The sequence below is a fragment of the Pteropus alecto genome, unplaced genomic scaffold (genome assembly GCF_000325575.1).
Source record: "Pteropus alecto unplaced genomic scaffold, ASM32557v1 scaffold184, whole genome shotgun sequence".
NCBI lineage: Eukaryota > Metazoa > Chordata > Mammalia > Chiroptera > Pteropodidae > Pteropus > Pteropus alecto.
Genome location: NW_006436278.1, coordinates 426,943 through 433,282, shown reverse-complemented (window position 1 = coordinate 433,282; position 6,340 = coordinate 426,943). Strand labels below are relative to the sequence as shown.

At 32.7% G+C, this 6,340-nt stretch overlaps 1 pseudogene; it reads right to left on the bottom strand.

The window, feature by feature from the left end:
• Window positions 1-1,139: 1,139 nt before the first annotated feature.
• Window positions 1,140-1,253, bottom strand: LOC112479650 (annotated as a pseudogene).
• Between the last annotated feature and the right edge of the window lie 5,087 nt (window positions 1,254-6,340).

Genomic DNA, 6,340 nt, shown 5'->3' with positions numbered 1-6,340 from the left:
CTGAGAACTTATTCATGTGCTTATCTTGTAAGGAGCAGTGACAATGAAAGTTAATGTCCCTGAAGAAGTCACTCTAGCAAGCTCTGCTAAGGGTATGCTCCACTTTCTCTTATGTCTAATCCCTCTCCCCATTCCTACTCTCATAATAGAATTTCAGCTCCTTCATTATTTCTGGAACATTTAAAAAATATTGTTTGTATTATAAATGAATTTGAATTTTAGAAAACGCTGTGATCACATAGGTACATAAATCATACATTTGTATGCACACATTTAGAACACATATCTGTATTCATAAATATCTACAGGTATTATGAGTACATGTGCGAGTGCACGCGCACGCACGCGCGCGCGCACACACACACACACACACAGAGTGATCTAAGAAACATATTTCAATGTGTCCATAATCCTCATTGAACCACTAGTATTTTACAATAATCATTTAAAGTCTCCTTCTCTAAAGTCTTTTCTCTGAACAACTTTTCATATATTTACTAATCATTTGTATTTTTTTTTCTGTGAATGTCCTGTGTATCTTCCTTGTCTGTTTCTCTATTGGCTTATATTTGTTTTCAACATATAGACTCACCTTACTTATTAGAGATAACTCTTTGTCATATTTCCTCAAAATATTCTCTCCCAGTCTGTTGTGTCTTTTTTAATGTTTTATTTTAAAATAATTTTAGACTTATAAAATAGTTGCAAAGAGTACAGAGACTTCCCATGCACCCTTTACTGATCTTCCCCTAATTTTATCTTACATAAGCATGAGACAATTATCAAAACTAAGAAATTAACGTAGGTATAGTACTATTAACTAAACTGTGGACTTTATTCATATTTCATCGACTTTTCTTCCAATGTGCTTTTTGTTGTTGTTGTTGTAGGATCCTATCCAGGATATCATATTTATTTAGTTGTTATGTACCCTTTGTCTCCTCCAATCTGTGACAGTTCCTCAGTCTTTATTTTTCTTTCATAAGCTTGACACTCTGGCCAGGTGTTTGTTGAATGTCCCTCAATTTCTTTTTCTTTCTTTTTTTTTTTTTTAGGCAAGGCAATCCTTGGTCGACCTCACAGATTGCAAAGGCTTTGTCAGCTTATAATCTCTTATTTTTTATTTTATTTATTTTTTATGCCTACAGCACCTGGTCTTCCTAGGTGGTCTCCAAGTACTAACCGGGCCCGACTCTGGTTAGCTTCCAAGATCAGATGGGATTGGGCTTGTTCAGGGTGGCATGGCTGTAGACTCAATTTTTTTTTCTAATATTTTTGTTCTTGATTAGACCGAGGCTATAGATTTATGGGACAAATACCACAGAGGTAATGTGCCCTTGTTTTTGCTTCAGATAAAGACATCCATAATATCAGTAAGACTTATTACTAGTAATGAAAACCTTGATCACTTGGTGAAGTTGATATCCGCCATGTTTCTCCACCCTTATGTTATTTTTCCTTTCCATATACTATACCTGAGAAGCTTGTCATTAAGGCCAGACCATGTTCAAGAGTTTGAAAATTAAGGTATACCTCCTGAGGTCTAGAAAAAATTTTGTGTACAAATGTTAAAATCCCCAAAGTAATTTTTTTTTGGGGGGGGATATTTTGATTCTATGCAAATATGCTGTTTTGCTTAAACTTTCGCCAACTAATTACTTTTTCATAGTGGATCTTGCCTGCCACAATTATTACTGTGATGTTCTAATGGTGTTTAGCTATTTTTTGCATTCTCTCTACATTTATTAATTGGAATTGTTTCATAAGCAGGAATAGTCCTTTCATCACCATTAATTTATGATTTTGCTCATTTACTTACATCAGTATGGGCTCGTGGATATCAATTTTATTCTTTGGGTTTCAATTTTGAACTCCGATAATTTCTTTTATTTTTCACATTGTTCCAACTTTGGCCATTTGGATCTCTTTCAGATTGGTGCCTACATCCTTCTGACATTACTGCTTTTCATTCCTCTCTCCTTTTTTGCACTTCTATGCTTTTTTGTATAACAAGATGTTCTAGATGCATCACCAAGCCTTGGCTCTTTTTATTAGTGAATGGCATTTAAAGACCAAAATCTGAGAACTAGATGTGTTTGATGATGCTAGGTGTCATTTCTTCTAGGCCTTCTAGGCAGACAGAGTTATGAATTATGCAAACTATGCAGAATATATATGCAAATTATAATTATAAACATATTTAGCCATATTTATTTTGTAACTGTATACATATTAAAACAAATATGAGTTCCTAATGATATTTCCAACACTAATCTACCACTACAGGGTTCCTTTTAGCATTCCCCTTGGCTTAACTATAACTTCTTTCTTTGACAGTGAGAAAGTAGGCTCTCGTTGCTACAATGTATTGTCTTTTGAAGCTGTGGTACATATATACAATGGAATATTACTCACCCATAAGAAGAGATGAAATACAGCCATTTGCAACTACATGGATGGACCTCGAGATAATCATGCTAAGTGAAATAAGCCAAACAGAAAAAGTTGAAAACCACATAATATCACTTATAGGTGGAATATAAACCTAAAAGCAAAAAACGAACAGGACAAACAAACAAAGGCTCATGGACATGGACTATAGACTAGTGGTTACCAGAGAGTAGGGTGTGGGGGAAGTGAGAGGCAGATGGGAAAAAGGGGTCAAATATGTGGTAACGGAAGGAAATCTAACTATGGGAGGTGAGCACACAGTATATATATATATATGCCTTACTGTTAAAATGTACAGCTGAAACTTATTGGATTTCATTAACCAATGTCACCATAAAAAAATAATCAATTAAAAAACCCCTAGTATACATATAGGTGATTTCAGATTTGCTAATTCTTACTCCTGTGAAAATAAATTTAACAATAAGTAAATGTCTTTTTGTCGTTAACATTACAGTACTTAGTCAAAACACCATTTTTGAAAGTTACTAAAGTTCACGCCTTTCTTTCCCACCTCCTTCAGTATGGTTACGACCTACATTTTAATACAGTTAGATTCATTTATGACAGTCTGCATTCTATCTTGAGTTCCTGAGACATCCTGTTTGATTTTTAGATTTTTCAACAAAATTAAATCTTTGTAGTGTAGAGGTCTAAGGGTTTTGACAAATGCATGGAGTCATGTATCCAGCATCACGGAATCATTTAGAACAGGTTCAACACCACACAAATTATCTTGTGTTGACCCATTGTAGTCCACCTCCTTTCCCCAATCCCTGAAAGACTCTGATCCTGTTTCCCATCCCTATACATGTGCCTTTTCCGGAATGCAATATAAATGAAATAATACAATATGCAGCTTTTCTGTCTGGCTTCTTTCAATGAGAAAAATACATTAGAAAACCATCCATGTTGTTGCATAGATCAATAGTTCCTTCCCTTTCATTTCTGAGTTGTATTGTATGTTTTGAATGTAGTGTGGTTTGATTATACATTAACTTGTTGGGAGACATCTGGTTTGTTTTCAGATTTCGGTGATTATGAATAAAGCTGTTATAAACATTCGTATACAGGTTTTTTGTGTGAACATAAGTTGTCGATTCACTTGGGTAAATGCCTAGGAGTGGAATTGCCAGGTTGTATGGTATGTGTTTGTTTCACTTTGTTAAGAAAGAGCCAACTTTTTCATTCCCACCAACTGTGTTAAGTTATAGATACATCTTAAATAGTACGTTTTGTTTTGTCTTTTAATAAATGTGTAGTGCTATCTTATTGTGGTTTTAATTTTTATTTCCCTAATGAATTATGATTTTGAATAAATTTTCCAATACTTATTGCAATCGTATATCTTCTTTGGTAAAATCTGTGTTCAGATCTTTGACTCATTTATTAATTTTTTCTTGTTGAGTTTTAACTTTCTATTACATAGAGAATATATAATCACATAAATATTATTTGCAAACATTTTTTCCCAGTTTGCAGCTTGTCTTTTCATTTCATTAGCAGTACCTTTTGCAGAGCAAAAGTTTTTAATTTTCATAAAGTCCAATTTATCAACTTATTATTTGATGGGTCACACTTTAGACATTTTATCTAAAGCTCTTTGATCAACCTAGAGTCACAGAAATTTTTAGCTACTTTTAGTATAAGTTGTGCAGTATGTGGCAAAGTTCATTTTTATATTGTAAATATTCTACTGTTCCATCACCATTTGTCAAAAAGATTATTCATTGTATTGCTTTTGCATCGTTGTTAAAAATCACTTGACTCTATTTGAGTGGGAACTTCTCTCAGTCTGGTATTTGTTACATTGATAAAAGTGGAGATCCTAATGCCAACAACCACAGTGTTCACTGTAGCTTTATAATAAGTCTTGAGATTGAATAGTTTGAATATTCGAACATTGTTCTTTTTCAGAATTGTTTTGAATCCTCTAGTTTCTGTGCCTTTACAGATAAATTCTAGATTTAGGTTGTCAATATCTACAAAAAGCTTGCTGCTCTTTTGATGGAATATGTTGAATTTATGGATCAAATCAGAAGTAACTGACATTTTAACAATATCGATTAACATAGATTAACAACATAATCCATGATTATTATATTTCTCTCTCCAGTTACTTAAGTCTTCTCTGATGTCATCACTCTGTTTTGTAGCATGCAGCACAATGATCTGGTGCATATTTTGTTAGAATCATACCTAATTATTTATTTCTATTTTTGTGTGTTCGTGCCAGTGGTACTGTATTATTTCAAATTCAGTTGTTCATTGCTATTATAAGAACATGCTTTAATTTGTATTTGACCTTGTATCCTATATAGGCGATAATGTTATCTGCTACTAGAGACAGTTTGAATTCTTTATTTCAAATTATTTTTTTCTGACATATAAAACAGTTTAGGACTTAAAGTATGATGTTTAGAAGCAGTAGTGAGAGAGGACATCTTTGCTTCGTTCTTGAACTTAGGGGAAAAGTATTCATACTCTCACCATTAAGTATGTTGTTAACTGCAGGGTTTTTAATATATGACCTTTACTAGGTTAAGTAAATTATCTTCTATTCCAAATTTCTTGACATTTTATTAGAATTTGCTTTTGAAAGTTGTTGAATATTTTTTTAGTCTATTGAAATGATCATACGATTTTTCTTCTATATAGTCTGTCCATATGTCAAAATATATTCATTGATTTTCAAATGTCAAATGGCCTTTCATTCTTGGAATGAAACACACTTATTTTTTGGTGTATTATCCTTATTATGTATGGGTAGACTAGATTTGTGATTATTTTGTTGATGATTTTTGTATTTCTGTTCATGAAGGATATTAGGTTGTACAGATATTGTTCTGTAATGTCATTGTCTATTTTTTATATTAGGATAATGCTGGAATTATAATATGGGAAAAGAAGTGTTTATTACTATTCTACTTTCTGGATGATACTGTAAATAATTGGTATTTCTTGCACCTTAAATATTTAATAGAATTCACCAGTAAAACGATTCAGGCCTGGAGTTTGTTTTGTACAGCTTTTCGACTACAAACTCAATTTCTTTAGTAAATGTAGGATTGTTCAGAATAGCTATTTCATTCAAGTGGATTTTGGAGATTATTATCTTTGAAGGAATTCATCATCCAGTTCATCTAAATTGTTAAATTCTGGATGAGTTATTTGTGACATTCCCTTATTACTTATTTAGTGTCACTGTAGGCACAATTGATACCTCCTCTTCCATTCCTGATAGTGATAACATGTATGTTCAATCGTTTTCTTGGTAAGAATGACTAGAAGTTTATTGATTTTTATTGCTCTTCTCAAGAAAACTTTTGATTTGATTGATTTATTCTATTGTTTTTCACTTTAATTTATTTTTGCTTAAATGTGTATTATTTCCTCTCTTCTGCTTATTTTGTGTTTAATTTATTCTTTTTTACATTTTTTTTAAAGTTGAAGATTAAGTTATCATTTTAAAGCTTTCTTCTTTTACTTTTTTAAAATAAATTTATTTATTTAAATGAGTTTCAAGTATACTGCATATTAGTTAGACATCTGTAATGTTCATAAAACGATACCCCCAATTGCTCCCTCCCCCACCCCCGGCCCTCCACTTAGCCATCATATTAATGCTAACTGCATTCCCTCTGCCGTGCTCCCTGTGCCCAACTATCACCTATTAATTTGTACATCTTTAACCCTTCACCCCATTCTCCCAGCCTCCCAAACCCCTCCCCTCTGTCCGTCACCAAACTGTCCACTATATTTGTGAGTCTGTTTTTGATTAGTTTGGTTTTTTTGTTCCTTAGATACCACATATAAGTGAAATCATATGGTATTTATCTTTGTCTGACTTATTTCACTCAGCATAATAACCTCTAGGTCCATCCATGTC